The sequence below is a fragment of the Lipotes vexillifer genome, unplaced genomic scaffold, assembly GCF_000442215.2.
Source record: "Lipotes vexillifer unplaced genomic scaffold, Lipotes_vexillifer_v1.1 scaffold302, whole genome shotgun sequence".
NCBI lineage: Eukaryota > Metazoa > Chordata > Mammalia > Artiodactyla > Lipotidae > Lipotes > Lipotes vexillifer.
Window position 1 is genome coordinate 2385317 of NW_006798913.1, and position 19275 is coordinate 2404591.

General features: G+C 36.5%; 1 non-coding gene across 1 annotated transcript; it reads left to right on the plus strand.

Annotated features, from left to right (window-relative positions):
* The first annotated feature begins 400 nt into the window (after positions 1-400).
* Positions 401-473, plus strand: TRNAG-UCC (transfer RNA glycine (anticodon UCC)). Its single transcript has one exon. It is a non-coding gene; the product is annotated as a tRNA-Gly (tRNA).
* Positions 474-19275: the final 18802 nt, after the last annotated feature.

Sequence of the window (19275 nt, forward strand, 5' to 3'; positions counted from 1 at the left end):
CCTATCACATCCAAATAAAGCATGAATAAAAATATAAAATAAGAAATTACAGGCCTTTTCCTTCATATTGCCTTCATGGAGGACACATACACTTCAGTAGAAAGGGAAAGATAAAATCAAGATTATAATTAAAGAAGCAAAGAGTATAGAAGAAAACATGTTACTGTCCTCCCTTCCACTGTGTTACTGTCACCGTCAACCTTTCTTCAAATGAACACAACTAATACATGGATTGATTATCATGGAAAGTAATATTGGTAGGACTACTCTTTATGCCAGAGATGACTGGCCACACCATAGCTTAGCTAGGGATTGCAACAGTTTTTTTATTCTGAATAGACCAAGGATATATCTTTCCTCAATATGTACCTTCGCAGCATTTAATGAAAAATAAAGGACTTCCCTGGTGGTCCAGTGGTTAAGACTCTGCGCTTCCACTGCAGGGGGCACAGGTTCGATCCCTGGTTGGGGAAGTTCCACATGCCATGCAGTGTGGCAAAAAAACAAAACAAAAAAAGCTCTCAAAAATAAATTGTAAAAAATAAAAAAGTAATAAATAAATAAATAATAAAAATATGAGCCACTCACGTGGGATCTCTTTGGTATAAGAACAAAAATGCAAAGGATGGAAAAAGGAAAGGACATAGAATTACTGTAGTTCACTCACCTACCATTGCCAAAGTCATCAAGTAAGCTTAGTTTTTTGAAATATGGTAACTCTAATCTGTGTGATCCACTTTGAAATTCCTCCAAAACCTCTGAGAGTCCCTTTTTTTGAAAAAAAAAAATGGGCTTAAACTGAATGAAAATATATCCAATTGGCAATCACACGAAAATCCTCTAGGCTCAAAGCCAGAGAATCTTTTTGTACATGATTTTTTCTGAACCTTAAATGTAATCAGATGAATTTTTGTTTAGTACTATCCTACCCAGCTGATTTAAATGAATAATACATCTTCCAAGGAGAAATCTGCATTTCATCACAGAGATGGATTACATGCCTTAAACTTTACTCCGTAGAGAGCAGTACCTCTTTTGTATTATACTCTTTAAATATACTAAAGACTCAGATAATATAACAATTTTATTCTAGGCATGATATCTTAAAGCTTTGCAGATGTATGGATTGAGAAACATGAAAAATATAACCCCCATTATCATGTGAGTGAAGTATATTTCTTATAGGCAACATTATTATAATGTTTTACAATTAGTTGTCTGTGAAACCAGAATAAAATAGAAGGAAAATACTTTCAATTTTAAAAGGACTCTCTTGTTCATGGTCAAAAAATGAAAAGCAAATACAAGCGATGGAACTGTGTGTGGTAGTTTTCTTTATTTCCTTTTAAATTATTATTATTTTTTGAAATATCATATCTACTGTTTTAAGAACATTTGATTCTGAAATACAAGCAAAACCCCAGAAACCCTGATAGTAAAAGAATAGAGCTTATGACAAGTCTGAAACAGAAAGGCTAACCAACATATTCTTTTTAATGTCTTAAACAAAGTGTTTTTACCCGATTGCTTTACTCTTTGGGCAAAGGATTATGAACATGGTGGTTGACTCCTAGTATGAAATCTGAGACTTACAAAGTTCAAATGCAGTTTCAATCATCAAGGTCTTCTAAGTGCCAGTCCTTGAGACAAGCCCTGTATTGACTAAATCGGTGATTTTCAGTGGGGTTGATTTTGTCCCCTAGCCTTGCCTGGGAACACCTGTATTTGTCACGTTTGGGAGGGGGTACTACTGGCATCCAGTGGGTAATAGTCCAGGGATGCTGCAAACATCTTAAATGCATAGGACAGACCCCGTATTAAAGACTCATCTGGTCCCAAATGTCCAGTGATTGAGAAACCCTGGACTAAATAAATAGCAGTGCATTTACTGCATAAAGAGGAACCACAGCATATCAATTAACAAGAGGCAGACTTTTGCCTCAAATGCAGCATTGATGGGTGTGGTAGAAAGCAGGGGCCATATGGCCTCAGAGGGACTTCGCTCAAACTTTTAGTTCTCCCTTTGTGTGACTAGGTTTTTAAAAATCTCTCTGAGGCACGCTGTGCTATTGTAAATGGAATCAATAGTATAGTTGCTACTTCAAGGGCTTATAGGATTAAGTGAAGTAATGTATGTAGTTGCTTAGTCCATTGCCTGGTTCTTATAGGAGCTCAGTGAAGTTAGCTATTATTCAGGAACTATCAGGAAGAACCTCGTAGCAATTAGAACTGTCTAAAGATTGATGTTTAGGAGGCAGCAAGTTTTCCTGTACTTGAATAAGTTCAAGCAGAGTGTGGACAACATCTTGTGTTCCTTCTGACTCTATAAAATATTCCATTTTTCTTAGTATTACAAGACTATTACTGGCTAAAACATAAAATGATTGGTTTTCCTTGAGTCTTTAAGAAATTTTAGGTAAGGTTGAGTAAGCATAGACAGCACTGATATTGTTACCGAAAGCAAGTTTGTGAGCCCGACACACAGGGAGGCCTAACAATATTGAAATGTCAGAATTTGGAGCAGAGAAAGGTTTACTGCAGGGCCATGCAAGGAGACAGGTAAATCTTACTCCCCAAAGCCCCAAACTCCCTGAAGGGTTTCAGCAAAGCACTTTTAAAGGCCAGGTGAGGGAGAGGCGTGGCTGGTTGTTGCAACCTTCCTGGTGTAGGAATCCTTTGTTCTTGCAGCTGTCCATGTAGCTCAGGTCACAATGTTCCTGCAAACCTCCAGTGAGACAAAAGTTATTCTCTGTTCTGCAACTTTTTACCTCTATATGAATGGACCCTTAAAAGTCAGAGCCCTGAGAACAGGCTATCCTGTATATTTCAGGCTATTGGCAACATTCTTTTACAAAAGGTGCAGAGCCAGCATGACTAAGCACAAGCAGCACAACAGATCTAATATGGAGTCAGACTTGTTCTTCCCTATTACAGTATTACTCAGTGATATTAAACTTGCTTTGTATTTTGATACTGAGATGATGACTCTCATTCCTTGCACATATGTTCCCTGAGTTCCCTCTGCTAACTAGTGTTAGTTATTTGCTTGGATTCCCCCAGGATATTTTCTGTTTCTACATCATCACATTTCTTTGTACATCTATTGTGTGCCCCTTGCCTAGTATTGATACAAGTCATGGCTGGCTATTTATCTTACCATCTAACATGACATTTATCGAATTCCCCTGTGTGCCAGGTGCCATGTAATGCACTATACATGTGTTATATCATTAGTCAGACAGGCAATAAATGTTTGTTGAGTGAATAAATTAACAAATATTTTAACAATAAACACAATATTAATTGTCTTTACTATGTAGTATTATAAAAAATCAAAAAAAAATGATACATATCAGCCCATACCCTAAAAGCTCTTAATTTTATCGTAGAAACAAGATGTATTCATAATAACTTCCTCTACACAGTTAAGTGCTTTGATTAAAATGTGATTACTACATCTTAATAATACCTTAGTGCTTATCAGGCTTTTTCAGTAAATGTCAGGTATTAAATAAATCAGGTACTTGATAAATGTTTTCTCAAGAAAAAAATAATAAAGTGCCATTCAGTGGATAGATCAGCAAAATATTCATTGCAGTAAAGGTCAGCTGCTTGACAAATCTTAACTGTGTATCATAATTGTGTAATGAAATGGAATTTATCCTGATGATATAACAAAGGATAGATATGCTTCAATAAAGCAATAGATGTTGTATTGAAATTTTTGCTAATTACATTTTTGTAAACCAAATCAGATTTCTTTCTCTTAAATGATTTAAGTTTGTAACAGCTTTCACCACTTTGGCTTGCAAACTCTGCCCATGTAAATTGACTTTTCAAAGCAAAATTATAATGGGGACAACCTCCTTCCTCTAGAATGGTTTTTCTCCAAGAGTAAAGTGTCAGTTTGATGACCCTGCCATTAACCTAATCACTGATTTTAGTCAGTCACTTGGAGTACTTAAATACATACTTAAACCTAAACCAATTTAATTTTTTTCTTCCCGCTTTATGTGGACAGATAGAAATACTAAACTTATGTCTGAGATAAAGACAGCACAAGAAGGAGAATCCCTTTAGTGTTACTTCTGAAAATAATACAATTCCAAGATTTAAAAACAAATATGAAATAGAAAATACCAGTTCAAAAGCCCCAAACAGATGTGCTCAATATTTTATACTATATGCAACATAAAGAAAGGAGACATAATACTCCAAGAATTAAAAGACATTTCGAGAAGTTATGTAACAACCCTCACTTCATACAAGGAAAAACAATTATTTTATTTTTAAAATTAATTAATTAATTAATTAATATCCTTGGCTGCACTGGGTCTCTGTTGCTGTGCACGGGGTTTCTTTAGTTGCGGCCAGTGGGGGCTACTCTTCATTGATGTGTGTGGGCTTTTCATTGCAGTGGCTTCTCTTGTTGTGGAGCATGAGCTCTAGGTGCATGGGCTCAGTAGTTGTGGCTCGTGGGCTCTAAAGCGCAGGCTCAGTAGTTGTGGTGCACAGCAGACTTCCCAGACCAGGGCTCGAACCCGTGTCCCCTGCCCTGGTAGGCAGATTCTTAACCACTGTGCCACCAGGGAAGCCCAAAACAATTATTTTAAAATGGTGATAGGAGCTACAGAGTACTATATATCTGGTGTTTTCTCTGTGATTGAAATGGATGAGGGATGCATTTTATTTCCATCTAAGAGGGAGATGTTACCTTGTAGATCTATAGCAATGACAACCCATATGGTGATTTTATTGCACAGTTAATTTAAGGAAAAGCTTTTGATTTTAAGAGGTGTTGGGAAAGGTACTAAGAACAAAATAATGATACGATGAACAACTTTCATGAAGTTATTCTGATGTTTTACTTACAGTTTCTTTTTTTTACAAAGAAACTGCTTTTTTTTTACTTTTATGCCTGGAAATAATATTAGAGAACAGTTAGACATATAAAACTACTGAATATTCATCAAGTATGTTTTCTCTGTACTTTGAAAGCATGGTACCTTAGAAAAGTTTGGGTACCTTTCTAATATTTTGTACCAAGCTAGTGTTCTAATTTTTTTTTTTTTTTTTGTGGTACGCGGGCCTCTCACTGTTGTGGCCTCTCCCATTGTGGAGCACAGGCTCTGTACGTGCAGGCTCAGTGGCCATGGCTCACGGGCCCAGCCGCTCCGCGGCATGTGGGATCTTCCCGGACCGGGGCATGAACCCATGTCCCCTGCATAGGCAGGCAGACTCTCAACCACTGCGCCACCAGGGAAGATCCTATAAATGTTTTTAATGCATTCTTCTTTAAAGAAAAAGGTACTAAATTGTATTCAGATAGTTTTATAGTACAGATCAAGGACTGGGTATCTTCTCATTTGGGGATGCAGAATATATAATACTTTGTATAGCATGTCACCATATGAGAAACTAAGATTATCACCTTTGGTCCTCATGGTCTAGGATTGCCTCCTATCTCTGGATGCACCTGTGGCCTCCAGCTCTTAGAGGGGCCCTGTGACCAGGAGGATCAGGGATCTTATGCTTGGCAGAGCCTGGGTTAGAGTGAGATGTTTCTGCTCAGTCTTAAGGAATGGGTGGAGTTTTCTTGAGGTATTTTGAGATACTGCAGGTGTATAAACCATAGTCTGACTCCTACAGGTTGCTTCTAGAACAAGAATATTGAACCTTTTCCCAGTTAAGGGGGGCAGTATGGTAGATTGGGGAGAACCCTATTTGGGAACACAGTTTCTGATGTTGGCTCTGTCACTGCATTTAATATTGGTTAGAATATTTAACCTCGTTGAGTTCCAACTTCTTAAACCAATGAAATTGGGTATGAGGGACTTTCTAGTACCTTTCAGTCCTTTGGTTAATTTTTCTTAAGGGCCATTCCCTTTATTTTTCCCTTCCTAGGGAATTTCTTGTTCATTCAATGTATTTAATGCATAGTCTTCTGAGTGTCTGGGAAAAGTCAATCCTTGGTTGTCACTGCTGTGGTGCCTACAGTTGGACTGGATTTCTATTCTAACCTTGTGATTAAGTTAACTGAGATAAACTCTGGACTTCAATAGTAATTTGTCTTCAGATGACCCAGCCGTGGGACCCCACCAAATAGAGTCCAGATAGAAGACACCATTCAGTGAAACTTAAATAGTGTCCATTCATAGAAATCTCATATTAATTAAAAAACTAACATCATACTTCGATCACTTTTGAGACTATTCTCCAACACTAGTTCTTCTTATTTTGGAACTTAATATATTTTATAATTGATACTCAAACTCTACACCTTAAAAAATGGACTGGCCATATTTTTATAACAACTCACACATTTGAAGAATATGTGTACCACTGAGTATGATATGTTTGATTAATGTAGGAAATACTTGTAAGTTGCTTTGGAATATGTAATTAGGGCTCTTCTTCTAAATACACAAATTTATTTTCTTATGTTCTTAATTTTCAGAAAGAAATGACTATCTTGCAATTTTAAAAATAATATGAAACAGAAACAGACTCACAGATACAGAGAACAGACTTGTGGTTGCCAAGGGGAGGGGGAGTAGGGGAGGGATGGATTGGGAGTTTGGAGTTAGCAGATGCAAACTATTATATATAGGATGGATAAACAACAAGGTCCTACCTTATAGCACAGGGAACTATATTCAATATCCTATGATAAACCATAATGGAAAAGAATATGAAAAAGAATATATTTATGGGGGCTTCCCTGGTGGTGCAGTGGTTGAGAGCCCGCCTGCCGATGCAGGGGACACGGGTTCGTGCCCCGGTCCGGGAAGATCCCACATGCCGCAGAGCGGCTGGGCCCGTGAGCCATGGCTGCTGAGCCTGCGCGTCCAGAGCCTGTGCTCCGCAACGGGAGAGGCCACAACAGTGAGAGGCCCACATACTGCACAAAAAAAAGAAGAATATATTTATGTACAGCTGAATCACTTTGCTGTACAGCAGAAATTAACACAACATTGTAAATCAACTATACTTCAATAAAATTTTTAAAATATAAAAAATAAAAATATGAAAAATGTTGAGGCAAATGATTTCATAATTTAACAGGTTTTTTGTTTACAAATGCAAACATGTGGAAGAATGCAGCTTAGCTCTCATGTGTTAAGAAGTTTTGACAGGGCTTCCCTGGTGGCGCAGTGGTTGAGAGTCCACCTGCCGATGTGTACCGCAAAAAAAAAAAAAAAAAAAAAAGTTTTGATAATGTTAAGAAAATATAGCTTCAAGACTCTGCAGGTGGTTAGGGATGGGACTTGAACTGGAATCTTACTATAGTCAGAGGCAGTGAATAATGCTGACCCAGCACTGGCTACGTCCAACCGTCCACCCTCACATCTGTGTGAGGTTGACTGTGGTCAAGAGGCTCTGTGAGTATTCCAATGGGAATTATTGGGATAACAGAGCACAGAGTAGAAGGAGAGAGAATGGGATTCTCAGCATTTCTTTGAGTCATCCTAGTGTGGATTGGGTTTTAAGTCATCCTGGGCCAAAAAGGAAGTTTATGTGTATGTGAATAGGGAATGGATATCTTTTTTCTGTTTTTGTATTTTGTTGTATTACCTTTTGGCTCTAGTTGGTTTACAATTTCAAAGCTAAAGTGTACATTTTATAAAAATAAATTCTTCTCTAAAAATAATAATGTTGATCTTCTCTGTGGAGTTGGATGGTATCTGGGCTGGCTAGGTTGGTTGGTTGGAACATGGCCACTGGTGTGGGAAAATGTCCCATGTGCCAGTTGACTTTGTTGCCCTCCACAACTGCATTCTGTACACTCTGTCCTAGCCAATCGTTCCATGGATGTGTGACCCCAAAAGAAATCATCTCAGAAGATGCAGGGGGATTAGCATAAATCTATCACCATTTTGAAAACAAATAAAACTCAATACCAGTGGTGGATGAGCCATCAAAATATTAACTGATGGCCTCTAACATGTAAAGCATAGTGTGGTTTAGGGAATTAGTGGTTTTAAACCTTGCCCTCTAGGAACTCATGTTACCAAATGCAAGTTCATGTGCCCCGTGCACAGTGAGGCCAAAACGTCTGAGTTTGGAGCAGAGAAAGGTTTACTGCAAGGCCATGCAAGGAGACAGGTGGATCATGCCCCCTAAACCCCAAATTCCTCAAAGAGTTTCAACAAAGTGTTTTTAAAGGCAAGGTGAGGGAGGGGTGTGGTTGTTTGTTGCAAACTTCCTGGTGTAGGAATCCTTTGTTCTTGCAGCTGTCCATGTAGGTCAGGTCACAATGTTCCTGCAAACCTCCAAGGAGACAAATATTATTCTCTGTTCTGCAACTTTTTATCTCTGTATGAATGGACCCTTAAAGGTCAGAGCCCTGAGAATAGGCTATCCTGTATATTTCAGGCTATTGGCAACATTCTTTTACAAAAGGTGCAGAGCCAGCATGACTAAGCACAAGCAAGAGAACAGATCTAATGTGGAGTCAGATTTGTTCTTCCGTATTACAGTCTTGAGAATTGCATTGAACTTATAGATTAATTTGAGGGAAAATCTGTCACCTTTATATTAAGTCTTGCCATATGAATGCACTTATTTTTCCATATATTTAGAACATTTTGTCCTTCAATTGTAATTTTGTCTTATTCACCAAGATGTGCCATTATTTTTGCTGCTACTGTGAATAAAGTCTTCAAAAATACATTTTTGAATTTCTTGCTGCTAGAATAAGGGATGGTATTTGATTTTAAAAAGCTCAGTTTTGTATGCAACAAATTTGCTGAACTTTGTTGTTATTTTAAATTATTTTTATGAGATTTTTAAATTTAGGTAACTTCCCCTAATAATGTTGATAATTTTCTTTCTCAAACCTTACACTTTATTTTTATCTTAGTTTCTTAGATAGAATGTCTAAGTGCTAAACAGAGATGATTGCAGGCCTCCTTGTATTACTTCTGACTTTATTCAAAGAGAATTCTTCTAACATTTTACCATTAATTATTATGGTTCCTAATGGTTTTTGGCTTTGTCATATTAAAAAAAACTTGTCTTTTTATTTTAAAATAAGGAATGGGTATTGTATATTTCAATATAATGAATGTATTGAAATTCCCAAATGTTTCTTCTGCATCTATTTCAGTAGTATGGTGGATATGAAATGATAAACCCCAAGCCTACAACAGTGACAGTGGATGTAGAGTATAGAGTCTTGAGGTTTTTTTTTTTTTTTTTGCGGTATGTGGGCCTCTCACTGTTGTGGCCTCTCCCATTGTGGAGCACAGGCTCCGGACGAGCAGGCTCAACGGCCATGGCTCACGGGCCCAGCCGCTCCACGGCATGTGGGATCTTCCCAGACCGGGGCACGAACCCGTATCCCCTGCATCGGCAGGCGGACTCTCAACCACTGCGCCACCAGGGAAGCCCTTGAGGTATTTTTTATTTGTTGTGAGAGAGGATGGACAGAAAATAGCTTTGGGAAGATACTCATGGTTCTGATTTAGGATAGCTGGGTAAATAGTAGAGTCATTACTTGAATAGAGAATAGAAAGACAATAGCCATTTTTCAGGAATAGGTTTTGAGCTCCCTTCAAGATTTGTTGAAACTTTGAAACTGAGATGCATGTCGCTGTATAAAAGTTGATGTTCACTAGACTTTCGGATATAATTATTTAAAAATGAACTCTTGAATGAAAGAGTGAAGTGTGCTCTGGAGATAAACATTTGTGATCCAGTGGTATCAAAGTGGATGTTAAAGCTGTAGGGGAGGATACATTTCTCCAGTGAGAGTTTGCAGAATAAGAAATGTAGAGACTCTGGCTAAACTCCAGGAACCTAAACACACAGTGGATAGTAGGAGGGACTCTCAGAGGAGTCTAGAAATAAGTCACTCCCAGGGTGAATGATGTCAGGAAGACTTAGGGAGAAAGTTAAAAAAAAAAAAAAAACCAAAAAACACCTGTATGAGCCTAACACAGAGAGGTTAAGAAAGATGGCCAGAGAGAGTTGATTTACTTTGGCAATTAGGAAATCACTGGTGCCCTTGACAGGAGCAGTGTAGCAGTAGCACACTGGAGTCAGACATTGGATTGTAGTGGGTGAAGCTTTAGCAGGAGGTGGGGAAATGGAGGAAAACAGATGAAGACCTTGCTCATGACACTTGGCCATGAAGGGAAGGAGAGAAAGGAGCATGCATGCAAGACAGTCAAGGGAAGAGTGATCCTTTGAGAATTAATTGTTAGTTTCCCAGCTTTGAAATTGTTGGGTGGATAAAGCCTAGAAGGCTCAACTTTAGTTACGTATGATTGTGAGCTGGTTACTGGATGTGGTGAAGAGCTGAGCTAGGTTGTGTGACTGGACAGGTTCCTTTCCCTTTCTTTCTTTCTTTCTTTTCTTTCTTTCTTTCTTTCTTTTTCTTTCTTTCTTTCTTTTCTTTTCTTTTCTTTCTTTTCTTTCTTTCTTTCTTTTTTCTTTCTTTTCTTTTCTTTCCTTTCTTTCTTTTTCTTTCTTTCTTTCTTTTAAATATTTTTTATAGTTGATTAGCAATGTTGTGTTCATTTCAGATGTGCAGCAAAATGGTTCAGTTATACATATACATGCATCTATTCTTTTTCAAATTCTTTTACCATTTAGGTTATTACAGAGTATTGATCAGAGTTCACTGTGCTATACAGTAGGTCCTTGTTGGTTACCTATTTTATATATAGCAGTGTGTACATTCAGAGTTGATTGTTTGGGTACGTATTTGCCTGGGCTTTGACTCTTCTGACTTATGTCTGAAAGCATAGAGTCATGCAAAAGAAATTCATAAGAAGCAAATTCAAAGGCTGGGGCCAATCCCTGTATGACAGTGAAGTCCTTAAATAAGAGTAAAGCCTTTAATGAAAGTAAAAAATAGGACAAAAATATTTTTAAAATCATTACTATAAAATGTAAACATTTTGGTGACTTATTTGTGGCTGAATATGCCCGTGATCAAATGGATCTCTAATTTGAAGAAAATAATCTAAATGAAAAAAAGTAGCCTTGCTGTTTGGGATAGGATTGTGAGTCTATTTTGGTTATCATGATTCAGTGAAAGCTATTAAACCCACAGACTCTGCTAGTCTGTAGTAGAGGAAGTCTTTGTCCTTGTTCTTGCTCTAAAATTAGAATCAGAGGAGAACCATATTCTAGATTCTGTTTATTCTGGCACAAGTTAGTTCATTGGATTTGTTTCCAGTTTAAATGATATATTTGCCAGGTGAAGTTGGTAATGATTAAAGAAATTTAAAGATATGTCTTTAATCCAGTGAGGTGATTTCTATGTATTTAAATATTATTTGAAAATGATATTCATGATAAGATGGGATGAATTTTTTTAAGTTGCCACATTTATTTTTATAGTTGAAATTAGCCAAAATTGCCAACTTAATTTGGGCTGTAACAAACCATTTCAGGGTTTCTATGGAAACATGATTTCATCCTGTCTATGAAAACCCATTTTGTTTTTTCTCCTTTATCACGGAACTTGAATCGCTGCAATGTTTTTCCTGTGAGTCCTGCTCCAAGAAAAAGAAAACAGGTTTCCAATTAGACAAAAATTCACTTTTTGCTCATTAGAGTTTAACTCTAAGGGACTTTCATCTAGGGTTATAAACAATGGCTATAACCTCAAATCTTTCCTGTTTAGGTATTAATATGCATTTTTGTTATTTCTGTATTGTATTTTTAAATACTCTGGTCAACCTCTAGTTAAAATTGTTCCAAGTTATGTGAAAATTACTTCATACTTCTAATATCCTTATGTAGTATCTAGCTGATTTACAAATCTCCAGTGAAAGAGCTGTAACATTCTTGTTCATTTTTACTTTCTCCCTATGTCTACCCCAAATCCTGACACAAGTTTATTCTCAATAAATTCTTATTGAGTCAGTTATGCTACAAATATTTCAGTGCCTTCTGAGAACTTAGTGCTGTTGAGGGCTCTGCAGGATACAAAAAACATAAGTAAAATACTTTCTTGTTTGTAATTAGGAATCTAGGGAGGGTAAAGAGTGAAATGTAAAGTGCTTGTGACTCGCTATTTAACCTCACATGAGTGAGAGATTTACTATCTCATTTAATCTTTACAATAGTCCTAGAAGGGGTGTTTCTTGTTTCAGATGAAGAAACTGACTAAGCAGTGTTTGAGAACATGCCCAAGCTAGTGATTGGTGGACCAGGGTTTGACTACCAGCCCTGCATTAAGTACACATACTAGTTGGAGAGATGAGTCTTCTACACAGAAAACCATTAGTGAAGTTGGAGATGTTACTGGTTGGGAGGAGCTCAGACAAGGAACGATGAGGTGGATGAGAGTAATCATGAATAATTGTAAGTGAAAGCACTATTTACTACATGGTGAACTTTAAACTGTATCTAATCAACACTGCATATTTGTATTTTATGCACTGGAATATAGTATCTTGGTTCTGATACTTGTTTCTTAAATGTCTATGATTTTTTTGTAAAGCAGCAATGCAATGGTATAATTATACTTTTGTTTAACCGCAAGCTGCAACTGAGTCTGCATGCTGCAACTTAAAGATCCTGCATGCCGCAGCGAAGATCCTGCATGCTGCAACTAAGACCCAGTGCAGCCAAAATAATAAATAAATAAATAAAAATATTAAAAAAACACAAAAGAATACATGTAAATTGATTTTGCTGATTATCACAGATGCATAGAATTTCAGACTGGTCAATCCTTTTCTTTTTATAGAAAAGAAACCAAGTCCCAGGGAGCAGTTCCAGCTGATTTTTTTCTTTCTCTCTTGCTTAAATTCTTATGATGGCAGAATCAGGCTAAATATTGGCTTCCAACACCCAGTCTACTATTTTTAAGCCACATAATGCTTTCACTCATTGATTTGTAGCAGATAGGTATACATCATTAATGGATAAAGATAATTCTATTAATGTTTGAGTATATATCCTTTGTTTTCTCATGCTTCGATAAGCTACTGTAGAAATATCTAACTATGGAAACTATGCGTGTAACATCTTTATACAACATATTCTTAGAGATCACTAAGAACTTTAAGTACTGTATTAAATTAGATGACAAGGGTGCTTTGTGTTTATCCTTTGCCTATTTTTTTTTGGTGTGTGCCTTTTCCTTGGTGATATTTTGTTTCTTTGCCAATGACTTTAAATTTTAGTTTTTCCCTGTGTCTTCTCTTGGGTTCCATGCTAAGTGTCACACATTTTTATTTTCTGTGATTAGTTGTTTTCCTTGAAAGGGAAAAACTGTAAGTTCAGAGAGGTAATTATAATCATATTCTACTTAACTGCTGTCTTTATCAACGTGTTATTTGTCTAACAAAACTAGAATTTCTTCTGTAAACCTAGAATACCTCAGAGTAGGATCAGTTATTGTATTTGTAGCAAAACTATAGTATAAAATCACTTAAGTGGTTCATATTCATTATAGAAATATTATTTTGTGAGGGGCTCTGTTTCTGACTAGCAATTAAGATTAACATATATCAGTGGTTAACTCTCAATAGCAGTCATAGAGCCATGATAATTCGAAATAGAAGAATAATGATCTAAATCTTTAAAAATGAACCTAAGTACACAGTACATATCAATTATATGAGGCCCCAAGTTACTATAATGCATTTCCAGGAAACACTCTAGTGTATCATAACTACAGTTTGAGTATAAGGAATGTTAATGAAATGCTTAGCACTAATTCTTTTAGAATTAAGAATGATTTAGGAGTAAATTATTCAGGTTAAACCAAGTCTCTTAAACTCTCCAGGAAATTTGAATTGGTGCCATCCTTTTCTCCAGTGTTCACTTGACCATTTCACAATCTTTGAAACTCATCAAACTTGATTAGAAAAATCAGTAAAATAACTACTCATATAGCATGATGCTTAGAATTGCTGATGTGAGCATAAACAGTCACTGAGTTTTGATAAAAGTATAAAGGTATTTTATTAATTAGGCAGCTTTAAATTAGTTTAATTTGAAACTAGTAACTGTGAGAGGGGGGCAACTTAATGAAGAAAAATAAATTTGAATTTTCAGAGAATGACCCACTGAAATAGCATTTGTTTTAAAAAAGGGAGGATAATTACACTAATTACTATGCATATCACATATACATTTAAGCTACAGCTCTCCCAATCCCTACCCCCAATTTGGTTAATTAGTTTGGAGTAGAAACACTGCAAACTAGATGAGGGTTTTTTTCTTTTTTTGAATGGAGGTAAATACTTCAATATATTGCTTTCTTCCCTGCCATGGCTGGTGTTTGCATTACTATCACACATGCTCTGTTAGTACAATGCTGCTATTAGCCTCACCTAGGAATTTCGTGGCATATTTTTTAGTAAACTCTGGCCATTAAAAAGATTTAAAGTAAGAATAAGACAAAACAAACTGGGTTTACTATTCATCTTAGAAAACATTTAGAATAGACAATTTGTGTTCTGGATACAATTTTGTGTTGATTATATCTGTAACAAATATTTTCCCCACTGGGTGGTTTATATTGATACTTTTATTATATCTTTTTTTCTTCAAACACCTAAGAAGCTAAAGCAAAAAACCCACCATGCTACCATCACACCCAATGAATTTTTAAAAATGGTGCATATCATCTAATACCCCGTCCATGTTCAATTTTCTCTGTCTCAAAAATATCTACAGTTTGTTGTTTAAATCAGGATTCCAGCAGAGTCCACAACTGCATTTAATTTAAGTCCCCTTACTTTTATTTTCTTGCCACTTATATATTAATTGCACAAGTTTTCACTTTCGCTGATTTCATCCTCTTGGTGTCATTATTAATAGATGCCTGAATTTCTTATAACTGGGCAGATACAGAGAATTGAGTAGATTCAGGTGTTACTTTTTATTGACCAAAAATTATTCACAGGGCTTCCCTGGTGGCGCAGTGGTTGAGAGTCTGCCTGCCGATGCAGGGGACACGGGTTCGTGCCCCGGTCCGGGAAGATCCCACATGCCATGGAGCGGCTGGGCCCGTGAGCCATGGCCACTGAGCCTGCGCGTCTGGAGCCTGTGCTCCGCAACGGGAGAGGCCACAACAGTGAGAGGCCCACGTACCGAAAAAAAAAAAAAAAATTATTCACAGAGGGACATGTGCTCTTATTAGGTCATGTCTGGAGGAACATACGTCTTATTCTACATTAATGATGCTAAGGAAGGTGAGTGGGTTCAGGTGTAGTCAAGTAATGCATCTGTCCTGATTTCCTCTCTAACCTTTCACCCAGTCATATCGGCACACTGGTGATCCTTGCCTACATCAATATTTCATTAGTGGTTGCAAAATATGATTTTCTAATTCTAATTATATTCTTCTGGCATTTATCATTAACTGTTTTATTACCCTGAAGTATTATCCATGTAGGAAAAGTAGGACAAATGCTTGATTCTTTTTCTTTATTTGTACCCTAGCAACCTCCAAAGGTGACCAATGGTTGTTTTTTGTTTTTTGTATTTATCATCATGAACTCATAGGTTTAGTCAATTGTTGTACATCAATTCATTGTAGTAACTATTATTTTTAATGATCAGATGGTTTTCTCTTTAGCTCATGGGAGCCCCTCAACTTAGCTCTTGGGTCCTTTTGATCTAATCCCAGTCGCTTTTGAGACATTCCTTGTTTTTAGAATGACAAGATTTCTCTGTCTCATGTCTCATGTTCCCAAATCTGGAATCTGCTATTCTCCCTAAACAGCCTCATTTCTTTTGATGGGAAATGGTATTTAGAAATCATAATTGGAGTGCTAGAGTTGCTTATTGATGATTTTCTTCATATCACTTGAACATTAATTGCTTATTTCTACCCATTTTCTTTCACCCCAGCTCCTCTTTTATCTATCCATTTATTTTCCATTTATTATCCTGTATTGCTATTTAGCTTTGCAAATGCTTACATTTTATTTTCTAAGCAGGTAAACAAGGCACAGCTAGGACTGGAACTCACATTGCATGACTTGTTATCCAGCATTCTTTTTTGTGTATCATAGAAGAATTGGAAGATTAGGAAGTTGGAGAACAATTTGACCTGAGTTTCAAGATCAAAATGTTATTAGCTTTCCCTTTCTGAGTGATGTCTTTGCTTTCCTGATACTTTATTGTAAAAATTAGAGCTGAGTTAAGAAAAAAAAATAAAAATTAGGTTAATATATGTTAATATAAAAAGAATTTAGGGATAGGAAATAGAGCTATATTTATAAGCACAGCATAAAATTACTAACAGGATCCAATGGCCTGATTTTAGTGGATTTGCTGGCATAGGCAAATAAAGTAGACTGTACTCCATGTTTCTTGACTATTTTTTAATGGTCTCATTTCACATGATTACACAGACATGTATATTTTTTCATTGCTTGAATATTTAGAAGCTGCTATGGCTTCTAAAGAAGAGATGGGATTTTAAACCTCTCCACCAGACTACAATAACTCTACAAAGTTACCGCCATTCACTTTTTATTGTGCAGCTTTAATGGATGCTATGTGATATACTCTATAAACAGATCAAGAAAGCAGTCATTCACTCTGCAGTGTGAGAGCAAACTGTGCAAAATGTAAAATAATAGCTTCTTGGAATCCCTTAGCCTCCTGTCTGTAAAATGGGGATTTATATTTACCTGTCTGGCTACCATATTAGATTTTTGTTTAGAGAATTATGATAACAAATGTCAGTTGTTTAGTTGACCATGAACTGTTTACACAATCAAGGTGGCATTGATTAATTACATATTTTGGGGGGCATATTTTGACCTATGAAATTCCAAAAATTACGTTTAGTTCTGTTGTTTTAATGATCACTCAAACGAACCAAACTTTACAAACATACATACATACATGAACCCATTCTTAATTCTTTCACTGGTTTGCCAGCATTTTGCCTTTCTCAATTCTACCTGTCCCAATTGATGCTTCCTCCTACCACCTTAATGTTAAAAATATAGAACACAATAGGTGTGTGTGTGTGTGTGTGTGTGTGTAAAAATGTGAGAACCAGAATTTCAGTTTCCCCACCTTTTTCTATTTTACAATTTAGTTCAAAGACAGAGCATATAAAAAAGCACGAGTATTAGTGTCTCAAGAGGGGACTGTTTTTAGTCTTCAAATTTACTTGAAGGTTTTACAACCAAGCTCAGCAGCCACATTTTGAGATGGCATTTTTCCTGACAGTCCCTCGTTTTCAAAGCTTTTATGTGTTCCTGGTGGCTCCTCATGCGAATTTCCATGCCTTTCCAGCTGGTGGACCCAATGAAAGTTGCATTCATTGCAAGGAGACAAGGAAGTTGCTTTCATTTGTACCCACTGTTCTCAGAAACTGACTTACAAGTATTTATTTTGATTTTAATAAAATATTAGTGACAGTGGCAGTGGGATATGATATGACAGATAAATTTAGGATATGGAAGAGAGATGAAAATTAAAAGGATAATTATCAATTGATCGCATTTCTCTGAGAAACCACTAATTCTTAAATTTTAGACAGCTCTTTGATTTTGAAAGTGGGATGCTCTACTCAATGTGAAAACCTCATCATGATGCACAACTGCTTCACATCCTCCATGGATTCACTTTGCATTTAAGGGAAACAGTTCAAAATGTAACATACCCCGTGGGGTCCTGCTACCTCCCTGTAGCTCCTGCCCTTCCTCCTCTTCCTCCCTCACTCCTTCACTGACCTTCCTTCTGTTCCTAGAACAAGCAAACTTGCTCCATCCACAGAGGAAAGTTTGGTTCCCAATTCCTGGCAAGGGTGGCTCCTTCACATTCCTTCAAGTGTCAGCTCACAGGTCATCCTTCCAGATGCCTTCTCTGAGCTCCAAATTGAAAGCAGCTCTTCTTCTGCTCCTGGCCCAAGTTTACATTATTGTTTTCATTACTTTATAGCACCCACCACTATCTGAAATGATCTCACTCAATCATATATTTAAAACCTGGCACATAAACTCCACGAAAGCAGATTCCTTATCTAGCTTATCTAGGTCACTTCTGAATTCCCAGCACCTAAAAGAGTATCTGTCACATAATAGGTACTTGATAAATGTTTGTCATTGAATGAATAGAGTGGAAAGAATTCTGGAGAGAGAGAACCTGAGTGTAAGTTGTGAGTCTGTTTCTTAGAGGCAAGCCGTGTTCTCTGAGTCAGCCTTATTTTCCTCAAACACTTGCCGAGATTAAATGACATAGTGTTGTCTCACACACTGTACAATGTAAATTTTCCTTATCACAATAATCCTATGAGGCTGTAGAATATGGATTATTATCTCTGTAGTTGAAAGGAAGATTACAGATCTCCAGTTTCATCTCCTTTTTTTTGAACACTAGAACACTATAAGAAAGATATGAAATTGTAGTGGGTTGGGGGCAGTGTTAAATCTATAATCTGGATTGCCTGGTGGATGGATAGTTAGTCTAGTATATATTCCTCATTAGCAGGTGAGCTCAGTTTAAATTCCTACATTCCTACATTTTGTTAAAAGTAATTTCCTTTTTCATTGTCCACAAAGAGCTCTTTATTTAGCATTAAAAATTTAAATTTTTCCAAAACAGAATTTTCTGTGCTGAAAGATGGCATATGTTCCTATATTCCTTTAGAGGCCTTCATTCAAATGAACGATCTTAGGTGGTAAACCAAACCTACTGAATTAGAATGTGCATTTTAATGAATTTCTAACAGATTTGTATGCATATTAACATTTGAAAATTGGGGATGCTAAGGTTGCCTGACTACTTTCTGAGTAGCCAATCTTTAGAAATTTTTGATTGTAGAGATTCTCTGAGTTATGCTTTCCTATTTGGGGTTGCTAATTTACTTCTCTACTGGGGGAATAGGAGGTTTTTTTTTCTTTTCTTATCATTTCTGCATTGCCTTATACCAGAATTTCTAGAACTTTGGTGGACATTAGCCTATGGGAAGCTTTTTACTTTATTTTATTTTAAATGTTTGGCCCTTTCCTTGCCCTGCAATCTGAAGCTAATGGGTAGGGCTAAGGCATCCATATGTTTAACAAGCTCCCCAAGTGATTAAAGTAAATGGTAAAACTTGATATGCCTCAGTTTATATGCATCGTGCATAAGCATATGTACAATTAAATAGCCGTAAAATATATTTATGAAGTATATGAGTTATGTTTCAGTGGTGAGGTAACATGGTGGCAGTATTTATTTAATGCCCTTTTCATATGGTCTACATTAATGATGTAGAATATAATACAATCTAGAATGTAATACAAGTAAACAATTCACTTTAGCCCAAGGATTCTGAAGGAATTAGATACTATA